Here is a 13,159-nt window from a genome sequence, read left to right as displayed (position 1 = left end):
GAAAAAGACAGAAAACAGAAAATTATATGTGTACATATTTGTATAAGTGGATACACCCCAGACTATTGACACTGGTTTCCTCAGGGATAAACTTATTAAGGAAAGGACTACTATTTTTCTTTATATATTTGTATATGGCTTAAATTATTAAAATAAACATCTATAGTTTTGTGATTAAGGAAAATATGAAAGATCATATTTTTGGAGAAAAAAATCCTAGCGTTTATAACACATAAAATGAACCACGTTTTTACTAAGTCTGGGTGTGTGCAAGCAAGTGTAGGGGCCTGCATAGAAGGTGGCCGCCTTCTGTTTGGGTTTTCTGCCTCCTGCGTAATTAGCTCTAGCTGCTGATGTACTTTACAGAGTCCCTGCAATTCTATGCGTCATGGTTTGAAAACCACTGCACTACACGGTATCAAATATATTGTCCATGTCTAAGATTATTGAACAGATGGGAAGTCCAAAGTCAGTGGGAAGATCTCCATGGTCTCAGGCTGCACGTGACATTCAGAATGACCTCTCTAGTCTTGCTCCACTAGTGACTGTTCACTTACCCCATATACATGTCCACGTGGTCTCTTATACTTTTGTAAAAGTATAACCTAGGTCAAGGTCATCCTTATGAAAGTTGGGTGCCCTAGCCTGGATATAGGCTTTCCCTGGGAATACCATGTAACCACTCACCCCGTCAGCATTGCTGACCCTGTGGGGCCTACACTCTTTTTGGTAGTCCTGATCCTAAAGTGACTTCTACAGCAAGTTAATTACTCCCAAGTTCACAATTGTCTTCTAGATTCAGGGAAGGCTGCCATTCAAGCTCCTACTCATTTCCCACTGAGACTCACAAATTTAATTGCACAAGTGCATTATACATCACTCATTTAAAAGATAGCTATGTGTTTAGGTCCGTGTGTGTGTGTGTGTGTGTGTGTGTTCCCCTAATATATACACATGTATCTTCATCTATTACTATTTTTATTTCTATATCTGCATCTATATAAACACATATGTACATACACATACGTGCACACACACACACACACACATATATATATATCTTTTAGAAGTTTTAGATTCTGAAGGCAAATGAAATAAATTCTTTACATAGTAAAAAAAAAATTTTATTTCTAGTATGGTTTTCTCAAGTAAAATCCATTTCATCTAACTTCCATTGCTTTCTGGAGATGGCCTTGTTGCAAAGGGGAAAAAGACACAAACAAATATACACACAGCAACAGCAAGGCAATCCTTTCCTGTTCCACACATGATTAAAAACATAATACATTTTCCATTCTGTGACACTATCAACTTTTCTCCAGCCGTGTTTAATCCCATGACCTTGAAAGGCTTCAGTCATAATAGAATGAAAGGAGGAGGAATGTGGGGTTTGATCTAGCAAGTGGAAAGATTCTCCTATTTTGAGCCGGAGCTCCTATTTTGATCCAGAATTCTGAAAACGAATTAATCTTTTCACTCACTGAAGAGGGAAAAGACCCTTGGCTGCCCAAAGATGCTCACAGATGAGTGTCTTTGACAAGGGCAGAGCCTGGGTCTTTATGTTAGTGATTGGCAATAAGAAAAGAAAGAAATATTGGGGCAAATCGAGGGCAGAATGCTTCAAAATCTCAGAAAGATAGAGTAGAAAACGGAAAATGTATCCCTTGGTCTTAATGGCTCAGCAGGAACCAAAGTACCTATTTGGAATGTGTAGAAGACATTGTACAGTTTCAAGAGTTCACAGAAATTCTTTCAAATGTTCTCCCACTAAAACAAATTAACACCTTTTTAGTGTTGGGAAAAGGTAGGGAGAAAAAATATACTTAATCCTATCATCAAAAACAATGTGTTAACATTTAAGGTTATTTCCTTATAGAGTTTCTCTATACTCCATATATGTACTGTATAATTATGATAATTCTGGTTTAAAGCCATTTTTCCTATTTATTAAAGCTAAATACTTCCTCTATACTATAACAAGTTCTTGTTATAGTAGAGTACATGGGAACAAGGAATATGATTTTGAGTCTGAGTCTTTCACATGTATATTTTATCTGATTTAGACAAAATTCTAATTAAATTGATTTCATTTTTCTCATTTTAAAATAGTAGCTTGAGTAATACATTCCTTATAGGATTGTTGAGATGATCAAATAATAAAATATATAAATAATTACATAAAAATCACATATGTTTATGACAATTTATGGTACATAGTAGTCAATAAAAATTAGCTAAAAATAATAACATGATTTGATACTCCTACTTTAGTTTATTCTATGACCATCTAATAATTTAGTTAACCAAATAGCTATTGTTAGACTTTTAAATTATAGCAAATCTTTACTTTTAAAAACTGTCAAGATACTATGGATCACTTGACTTTTTTTTTTTTTTTTTAAAGCCTTATCCACCATGATCAAGTGGGCTTCATCCCTGGGATGCAAGGCTGGTTCAATATACGCAAATCAATAAATGTAATCCAGCATATAAACAGAACCAAAGACAAAAACCACATGATTATCTCAATAGATGCAGAAAAGGCCTTTGACAAAATTCAATGATGCTTCATGCTAAAAACTCTCAATAAATTAGGTATTGATGGGACGTATCTCAAAATAATAAGAGCTATCTATGACAAACCCACAGCCAATATCATACTGAATGGGCAAAAACTGGAAGCATTCCCTTTGAAAACTGGCATAAGACAGGGATGCCCTCTCTCACCACTCCTATTCAACATAGTGTTGGAAGTTCTGGCCAGGGCAATTAGGCAGGAGAAGGAAATAAAGGGTGTTCAATTGACTTGTATTTTTAATTATTATTTATTTAGGATAGTTTCCCAGAAGTAAGATTGCTGTGCTAGCAGTTATTCTCTTTTTAATTGTTCTTGATACATATGAATTTTGTTTTCATTAGGAATTTATCAATCAATTTTTTATGTCAACAACATATGAGCATGTATATCTCTTAAATACATTTTCAAGGACATAGTTTTATGTTTATTTCTCTCAAATCAATACTTCATCATTGAAAATTAAGTCATTGTTTTTGTTATTCTAATTTAATATTTTCAAATTTTATTAGTTATATATCAATTATATATTATATAATTTTACTTGTTAATCAATTATATATTACTTATTAATTATATATTAATTTTAGTTATTAACTATATATTACACATTTTTGAAATATTAAGTATCAAATGTCCTTATCTTCTTATAAAAAATAAATATTCCATTTGAAGGTCAATCATTATTTCATATTTACACTGTTTATTTATAAATACTACCTAATCAATACTTTATGAACTTTAAAAATTTTCTTACAGGTGAACAAAATAAATGTAGACATATTTATTCTTGCTTACTTATTTATGTGTGTTGGGCTGCCAGAGGTATGTTTATGAAGGGCATCATAAATTGCTAAATTTACTTAACAAATAATTAAGCTTACTTGTCAAATGACTCATAACACAATGTGATCAAGTTCCATGGCTAAAATTATGTTATGACAAAACACTACAATAAGGGGCTGTTTGGTTCTTAAATATGTTAGATTTTAAAGGAAAAAGACTTCTATTTTTATGGTATCTGTTGACTTCTAAAATTACTGTGATGTCATCATTCTCCTTTCCACCTCTGTGAATTCATCCATGTCATTTCCTCTGCCTGAACTGTCCTCCCAACAAAATCCTGCTCACCCTTTAAAACATACCTCTGACAGCTCCTTCTCTGGGCAAGTCCTATGAGCCTCTCCTCTCAAGGTTTATAGGTACACTCTACACTGCCACTCAGCACATACCTATCATAACATATGCGTGGTTTTGGAATTACTTAATTTAGATTCTCATTTCCCATATTATCCTGCCAGATTCTTGAGGGTAGTAATTGTCTCATTAGTCTACCAGATCAATGTTTGGCTTTAAAAAGGTGCTTTGTAAATATTAACATGGCTTCATCTTAAGGAAACTATATTGGTCTCTCCAAGTACGTGCCCATGTGTGAAGCCCAGTGTCCTCTGGTCAACATTTCCCCAATTACATTCTCTAAGATTATGGACTCTTATGGTGCTCTTCCCTTCTAGGGCCCATCAAGGCAAATTGGCATATTCTCCTGGTGTTTTGTCCACTGTATCCCACAGGTCATTAAGTGAATTTGTGTTATTTTTTCACTTGTCTAAAAGTGCTTATTAAGTATAGTCCAGAGTTATATGGAGATTTTTTACCATTCAAGAATGGATACTGGTGGGTATACTGAGAGCCCAAAGGAAAATAGTAATATAAGATCTTTGCTGTAAGCTGAAGTCAAAATTTCATTGGCGATGTTGATGCTCCTGTGTCTGCTAATATCTTTGTCAAATACCATATGATGTAAATTGTTTGATCATGGTGAGAGGGTTTAGGGGAAGAGGTAGAAACATGCTGAAATAGAATAATATTACAAAATGTTGCAGTTGGAGAACAATTTCTAAATTAACTTGATCTATATTTTCTTTTTAGTTAGGCCTGATGTAAACACATTTTTCACGATTCCACTGGAAATCATGTTGCTAATTAAAACTCCTGTGCTATTGGAAACCCAGAATTGTCCTTTTCACTGTGTACTACACAAAACCCCAGGTGCAATAGCAATGCAAATATTGTTCTGGGAGAGATAATAGTTTGTTGAATGAATGAGTGATCTAGTAAATTACTGAGCTGCTAAAAATAGTAATTAACTGTGGATACACATGAGAAATTTTATTTCTACCTCTCCCATTATATGCCTACATTTAGGATGGCATTTGTGCTGCAGAGCAGATACTCAATGAATGTTTTTATTTAGGGAATAAAATCATTTGCCACTGTATATATGCACTTTTTAAGTCCTCTCCCATTAGAAGAAAATCTCCATGAAGCCTGAAATCTATTTTGTAGCTTCTATTTTCTGGGAAGAATTTACTGAAGCACAGACCCACAGTGGGAGGCCAGTTATTCATTGACTGAGTGGATACTTGGATTTAAAAGAAAAGCATCAACGCTGGACTATGGCACAGGATGATAACAAATTCATCAATGTAACAATTTTGCTGATTTCTAATGGCTACCCGCCTATCACAGTTCCAATCAGATTGATGGTGTAATGAGCTAAATTTGCACCAAAATAACAGTTTGATTATTGAGTGGTTTTGTAAGCTAAATTGACAGGAATGTAGTCATTAAATCCATTGTTTATCACTTGCTTTTTATTTATTTAATTGGAATAGATTTCTCTTGAAGCCATTCAACAGATGTTTGATTACGATAAGATTTATTTTGGCTTGAAATGCTCAATTAAAGGGTCACTGATTATATCAGTCAGGGTTCAACTAGGGGAGCAGAAAAGTCAGACAGGTAGTCAGGAAGGGGGGGTCACAGGCAAGCTCAAAGCCACAAGCACAAGTGGAAGCTGTCATCCACACAGTCAGGAAGAGAAGCTCAGGAGCAGGACTGGGGATGGAGCAGGCTGCTATCCGCAGGTGGAATCTCTTCCCCCTCCCAGGGAAGCCACAGTCTTGCCTTGGCACCTTTCAGCAGATTCAGTCCGAGCCATGCAGTTATCCAGGATAATCACCATGACTTAAAGGCAGCTAATTGGGGCCTTCATTACATCTGCATAATCCATTCACAGCAGCACTTACATTATTGTTTGACTGAATAACAGGATATGTAGCAGAGTCAAACTTACACATTAAAAAAGCCGTCACATCTTTCTCCACCAGGCCTAAGATTCCACTCCTCTACACAGAGACAGAAGGTCAGGGAACAATAGGAGAAGGATGTTGCCACACACACACACACACACACACACACACACACAAAATCCATTTCATGAAGTGTTCTCTATTCCACACAGGCAGGGAGGATCCTGCCAAAATAAGAAAGCCCCTAGCTCACTAAATATTATTTGTCCCCTGCAGACTGGAGACTCCCCTTCCTTGCCTAGCAGCAGCAGGCAGCTCAAATATGGAAATGACTCCTGCCCTCCAGGAAGGAGGCCTCAGTGCCAGCAAGGACCAGTGGGAACCCCAGTTGTTTGAGATTGTTAAGTTTTTTCTAAAATTTATATGAAAACGTGTGGGCCCTAAAATAGCTAAAATCATAAAAGATTAAAGTGGGAGGAATCACTCATTCAGTATCAATGCCTACTCTACAGCTGCAGTGATTATTCAGCCACACCAGTTTTGGTACCTTCTGCCCGTTATGCTCCCAAGCTGACCAAAGAGATAATTAAAAATAGTTTATAAATCACTTCTGTCTTAGCAGTTGACTAATGTTGTATTTTTTAATACAAATATAATATTAAAGGATTTCCAAGTTTTGTTAAATGTAATTTACTAATTGTTTCTGCAGTGGTGTCACCTTTCAAGGATAATATAGTCTTCTTTCCTTTATAACGTTGTAATGAAACTTTTAAAAATATGAAAAATATTTGTTGGTGTTTTAGGTGTGGCTCTGTGCTTCGTGATTTACATGCACCGTCATTAAGTCCTACCACAGCTTATTGGCAAGTATTATTTATTCCATTTTACAGATGAAACTGGAGCTCAAGGTAGAAGTTAGATGAGTCAGAATTTGAATTAAGACATTTTGAGTAAAAACCCAAGCTCTGTCATTGTGCAGACTCCACATGCCCTTCACCAAAAAAAAAAAAAAAAGTCATTAATTACACATTTACATATTTTTCCTTTAAAAAATGTTACTTTGGGAAAATGCATTTGTTCATATATTTGAAACATTTTCAAATATCGAGCCCCCCTTTTAACAGGATTTTAGAGCCGGTATGCCAGCAGCAGGAATACAAACACAAACAAACAAAAACAGTTATTACTTTATAGTCACATTTCATTTTTATAAAATATGTTTCATCAACTTTGTAACTGGTCTTTTTCTCTAGTCTTCTTTCTAAATGTCATATATTTCTCATATCAAACTCTTTCATAATATTTATCTGTTTAAGCAGGCATGCTACTGATTCTGAATGCAGTTGTAAGCAGGAATTCCAAAATTAATTTTAGTTATAGAGGCATTTTGAAATAAGTGGATAACTCTTGTGTTTTTTTTCAATTTATACTGAAAATATTACAATATTTAATATATTTAGGAAAGTAGAAAAACAAAACAATTTATGTGTCATCACATCCCCTCAGTCCTAGAGTCAGAAAAATTGGCTTTTTATCTCAGTTCTGCTATTTAGTTGCAAGAAGTTCAGTGGCTTTGAGGAAAGAACCCAGAGATTCTTTTCTAATCCCCACTTTCCTAATTCTAGACATTCATGCAATAATTATAATGCCAGCCTTATGGGTTATTGTGGAATAAATGAGAATGTATGTGGCATGCTTTCATTGTTCGGACACCGTATCCTAGGATAGCCTATATTTCACACACATATTCTGCGTGGCTGCATTCATAATATGCACTGTTTTATGATGGGAGCTACCCATTTTCAAACATTTGTTATGAAGTTTTGTATAAAAAGTCACATGCATGGATGGATGTGAAAGAATTTTCATTTTGTTTAGTCTCACCAGGAATTTAAGAGTAATTCCCAAATTGCTTCTGGGCCTTGACTTTCTGTCATCCATTCAAATGACAAAACCTTTTCCTGGAAGAATGTGCTACACCTGCTGCAGGTATGACCACCACGTTTTTGGATTTATGTGCCACCTTTTGGCTTCTGAAGTTTGCTCATACTGAATAAATTCCGATCTAAGTTCTCTGCATTCCTGGAAAATGGTTCATAATTCAATGAAACTGTTATAGGTAAAGATGAAACAGAGAATTTAAGTGACATGTAGTAGATCTTGTGTTTGGTTAAATTCAGAACTAGAATTTTATGTTCATAGAACATTTGTTTTTAGTGTCCTCCCATTTTCTCCCACCCCCCCATAAATGGACAGTGTTTAGATTGCTGTCATTTCATGAGATGAAGTGAGGGTGCTGCTGTTTTTCTGAGTCAGACCTCTGACCTTTCAGGGTGACACTAAACACATTCTCATTTCACATTCACAGCAATTACGTTAGAGATTCTTTACTCTTGAATTGCTCTTTCAAAGAGGACTTAATTCATGGTGTATTTTATAATGAATTTAATCAGTTACTTGAATAGCCAATATTCATTAGAAATAAATTAAATTAAAACACTATTATTTGTATATTATGTCATGATGTACCACCTTCACTCCTGTTTGACCTTGACAATGTAAACAAACCCATAAGGTATATATTATCGTTTCTAATGTGTTATGTAAATGAGTGAGCATAGGCTCAGGAAATTTCAGTGCTTAGCCCAGAGAAAGAAGGTGACAACGCTCAATTTTAATTTCTGTGGCACAATTTTATGTTCCCTTTAAGGTACCGTAATATCATGTAACCTCCAATTAGGCAACATGAATGAGAAACTAAAGTCTTTTAATCTATTGTTTGATATATCTTATCACGGGCTTTTATATTTTCTCTCTTTTTGTGTCACACAGCTCCAGTTATGCCCTTGATAAAATCAGTCAGAATTATTTGCTATACAAGAGTCATTCATTGATTTGTCCATTCTTTCTGTAAGCATTTCCTGAACATCTATTATGAGCAGGATACCACATCGAATGCTAGATAAAAAGAACAGAGAAATAAAGTCTATTCTTAAAGGCAGCACAGTCAAGGGAGGTATGGACAAGTGAATAAAGTGTGACAGTCACTGTGATGAGGGCTATGCTAAAGGTAAGCACAGGTGCTTGTGAGAATGCATAAGAGAGAAAAGGAGAAAAGTCTTAATATCAATGTCAACTTTTTTTAAGACTGCTTAACTCACAAACTAAATTAAGCAAACATAACAAAGTGAGCCTCACAAAAGGAGAAAAATCTTAATATCAATGTTGACTTTTTTTTAAAGACTGCTTAACTCATAAACTAAATTAAGCAAACAAAACAAAGTGAGCCTCACAAAAGTATAATCTAATTTGGCATAAATTACATTTAAGAGTAAATCATTGAATAGAAACCTGAGTTACTCTAAGTTTTCTGAAAATGAAGATCACAGATTGCATGATAGGGCTTATTCTGTAACTTGAAAGAAGAAAGACTTTGTATTGTGAAAGTATAGCTCGACAATGGGCTGTTGGTGCCAAGCAAGATAGCACAGGAAAGTGCAAATGCACTGGAGTATTTATGCCAAATCCCATTGCTGATATATGCCTTTTAAAATGAATCCTTCAGGAAAATTCCATATTGGCTCTAAGGAAAACTTCCCTTAAACTTTGTCTTTGGTGCACTTTCCATACGCAGCTATATTCTTTTGACAAGAAGATGAATGTTAATTTTTTTATCACAACAGTTTTTCTTATGCTTCATCTCCTGCTTGGAAACCTTTCTCTATATTTATCTAAATGTCCCCAACCCATTAAGGCTTAGTTTTAACAATCAACTAATATTGGGCAATTAGGTAATGTGCCAAGTACTTCAGTAGATGCTTGAATTAGAAAGGCAAGTAAGACAGTTTTGTCCTGTTCCTCATAGAACTTTTTTTTGTGTGGTGGATTTAAACATGGCACTTATTTCACAGATATCTGATTACAACTTTGGTAAGTGCTGCGGAGAAGGTGAGGGTATAATGAGAGGGTGCTAATATATAATTGAGAATTGTGGACAAATGCCATAAAAATAGTATTTGAACAGAGCTCTGAAATATAAATTTAATTTAACTGAATTAAGAAGAAAAAAAATATGTGATGAGGTCCCAGGGGCAGGTGAGTCCCTTGGAAGAACTCATTGAAAGCTATTGCTGCTGAATCACAGAAAGGAGATAGTGGTGCTTGTGGCTGACTCTAGGTTATACCAAATAAGGTAGATGCAAAGTTATACATGATCTTCTTGATCAATATTAAGACTTTAAGGGTACTTATTGAAATTTAAGTTATTGATTATTTTAAACACATTTATATTTTATAGACATATACTTGTTTATGGAGGTAAATACAAATTGAAAGGTTGATGTCACAAGACCATACAAGAGAATATTTCTGTAAGGCAAGAGAAAAAATCTTCTTCTAGGCTAGCATGTTACAGAGGAGATGGAAATAAATTGATAGAATTAAAACATATTAAACAAAAAAGCAGTAAATATTCATTGATGGAATATAAGAATAAACAAGAGATGAGTGAAAAGCATCTAATCTACTTGTTGGCTTGTGTGACTATGGTGGATAGAACACAGATAGCTAGAGAAAATAAGGTTAGAGATAAAGATCATGAGTTGAGTTTTCAGCATTGAGACTTTGATTACCTATACAAAAAGTCCAGATAGATGTATTGAGTAGAATCTTGAAGTATGGAACTAAGAAAGCAAGTCTGAATTAGGGATCCAAATGTGGGAACTGTAAGACAGAAATTTGAGCCATCAGGATGGAAAATGTACATATATGTACCATTTGTACATATATGGCAGGAAGGGAAGAATATCTTTAAACAGAAAACCTTGAGAAGTGCTTATACATTTATCAATCCAGTAGAGGAGATTAAATTGGCAAATACAATAAATTAGGTATGCCTTAGCCCAACCAACTCCACTCAATCCAGATAATTTAAACTGAACATGAGATAACTCTGCTAACACCTGCCCTTGACCTTGCCCAAACAATGTACTTAGTAAGTAAAGAACTTTTTTTCTTCATGTGCAAGGCTAATTCCAAGAACTGCCTCTCTCATGCCATCCTGGAATTATCCATCATCTCAGCAAATTAAAATATTTGAATACATATGAAGTTCATATGAGAAAATATATTATTTACAATAATGGAAGCCATGTTTCTTCTGCTTGAGAAATTCTCAAAAAAAAAGTACAAAACAAGAAGGTGAAATACCAGGGGAGTGAGCAACAAGTGGCTCGGGCTCAGACCCCTGGCAGTTACTTGGCCAGAATCCCTGCCCCTGTTTTCCCCTGCCCCGTATCCAAGGTAGGAAGGAAATAAAGCTCTCTCCATCAGAGAAGGGAATTACAAACATATAAACAGGGTGAAAAAAATGAATTCTGTGACATTGGAGTGAAGTTGAACATATCAATATTAGCTCAGACTTAGGATAGAAGATAGATGATAAATAGGTGATAGATCAGTAGATGGATAGATAGAGAGAGACAAAGAGAGAGAGAGAAGAAAGATAGATGGTAGATTTTCTAATTCTGTCAGTTTAGGGGGCCTAGAAGCAATGAAATCCCTATATCAATGAACACATGCAGCACCCAGATTTTAGTTTTCTAATATTCTCCACTAAAGGGAACAACTGATCTTTTTGAGAAATAGCAAATTCCAGACTGTGTATGGGAAGTGTATATGAGTCTCAAATGTCTTCTTGTTCCAGAAGGTAGAAGATTGCTTAAAAAATGATGGGAACTTATTAGAAGGACAAAAGAACCTATTTAAATGACTTTTACTGGTCTAGTATGGGAGAAACTCATTGTAAAATAAGTAATGGTAGTAATGAATCATAATCTATTGAATAAAATAATTCATTAGTCTAATACTGACATACATATACATATATATGTACGTACATAAATACATAAGATAATAAAGTTCTTCCTTATAGGAGAAAGGCAATTAATAAATGTAGAAGAAGAAATGGAATTTGAAAATCACTATTTGGCCACCATCATGGTAATAATTGCTTGAGTCAAGAATCATCAGTGGATCATTCTAATGGGTGGAAGTTTAAGCACTAACAGGATATTTCATGGTCTCAAAGCCTCTTCCCACAAGATGTTTGTAATAAAAAATAAAAAGCAGAAACTTCAGAGCAAAGAAGTCTGACAGACACTGCCAAAATCAGTCAAGCCAATATCATGTGTTTCCTAATACAATGCACTAAGAGAGGCACAATATCACTTCTGCAGCATCCTTGCCAAAAACACCTAATGATAGTTTTATTATGATGAAACAATGAACCACTTTCAAACTGAGGACATTTTATGAAATAATTTGTCAGAACTCTCAAAAATTATCAAATAAATGGAATATAAAAAGAGCTGTTAAGGACTTGGAGGACTGTTAGATTATAGAAAAGTAGAAAGACTTTACAGCTAAATGCAACAAATAAAGATGCAATATTTTTATAAAAAACATTGAACAACTAGCAAAAATTGTTATAATGTCTATATATAATAGCATTATAGCAGTATTAAATTTTGATTTTAATTATTTTCCCCTAATCGGGAAATTTCTATTTTAGAAAATTAGACTAAAGTGTTTTGGGGTGAAGAGAATATGTATTGAAAAAATACGTACATATATGAAGAAAAAAGAAAATAGTGTAAACTGTTAGCTCTTGGAAAATGAGTAAACAGTAAGGTAATTATTTGTGCTATTCTAACTATTTTTCTACAAGTCTGAAATTATATCAAAATGATATTTAAAAGAAAAAAATACGAGATAGATTTTTATGACTTGTATAGTTCCTGCTTATTGTAAATTTTTGAAATATTAAAGTGTATGTAAAAAAACCAAATAAATGACCATTATCTCACCACTAAAATATAGTCATTGTTAAAACTTTAGTAATTACATTTTAGTCTTATATTCTCCACTGGAACACATACACACACCAATACACGATTTCAATACTTAACTTTCATTTGTTAATAAAAGCACATTTTCCTAGGTTTTAAAATATTCTTACACATTTTAATGAAAATATAATGATCTATACTTCAAATATATTATAATTCATTGAATCACTCTCCCCTTTTTCATTATTTATGTAATATTATGCACTTATATGTAACACTATAATAAAAACACAATTGTGGATAAATTTCGTATGCATTTATTATTTCCCTAGAATTCGTTCTTAAGAGGAAAATTTATAGGTGAGGTTATGTTAATATTTTTATTTCCTCTGAATGTATGTCATGCCTCTCCTGTCGATTAATCATTTCTCTGACTCTTCGGTCTCCTCAGTCATATTTCTCCCCCTACTCCCTCTCAGCAAATAACGTTTGTACCTACTACATCACAGAGAAGAAAGAAAATACATCTTAGATTTTCTGCTAACCAGTCTAGGAATAGACTCACATTTTTGCCCATTTTTCTCTTTCCTTCTGGTTACAATAATGGAGTTACCCTTCCACCTATCCAAAGTCAATCGCTTCAC

At 34.1% G+C, this 13,159-nt stretch overlaps 1 long non-coding RNA gene across 1 annotated transcript; it reads left to right on the top strand.

Annotated features, from left to right (window-relative positions):
• Nucleotides 1–3,706: 3,706 nt before the first annotated feature.
• Nucleotides 3,707–11,811, top strand: LOC115933725 (uncharacterized). Its single transcript, XR_004069588.2, has 4 exons — nt 3,707–3,769; nt 7,546–7,656; nt 8,500–8,737; nt 11,600–11,811. It is a non-coding gene; the product is annotated as an uncharacterized lncRNA (long non-coding RNA).
• Nucleotides 11,812–13,159: the final 1,348 nt, after the last annotated feature.

Source organism: Gorilla gorilla, chromosome 11 (assembly GCF_029281585.2).
Source record: "Gorilla gorilla gorilla isolate KB3781 chromosome 11, NHGRI_mGorGor1-v2.1_pri, whole genome shotgun sequence".
NCBI classification, from domain to species: Eukaryota; Metazoa; Chordata; class Mammalia; order Primates; family Hominidae; genus Gorilla; species Gorilla gorilla.
Note: the sequence above shows the minus strand (reverse complement) of the source record. Positions and strands in the feature narration are given on the sequence as shown.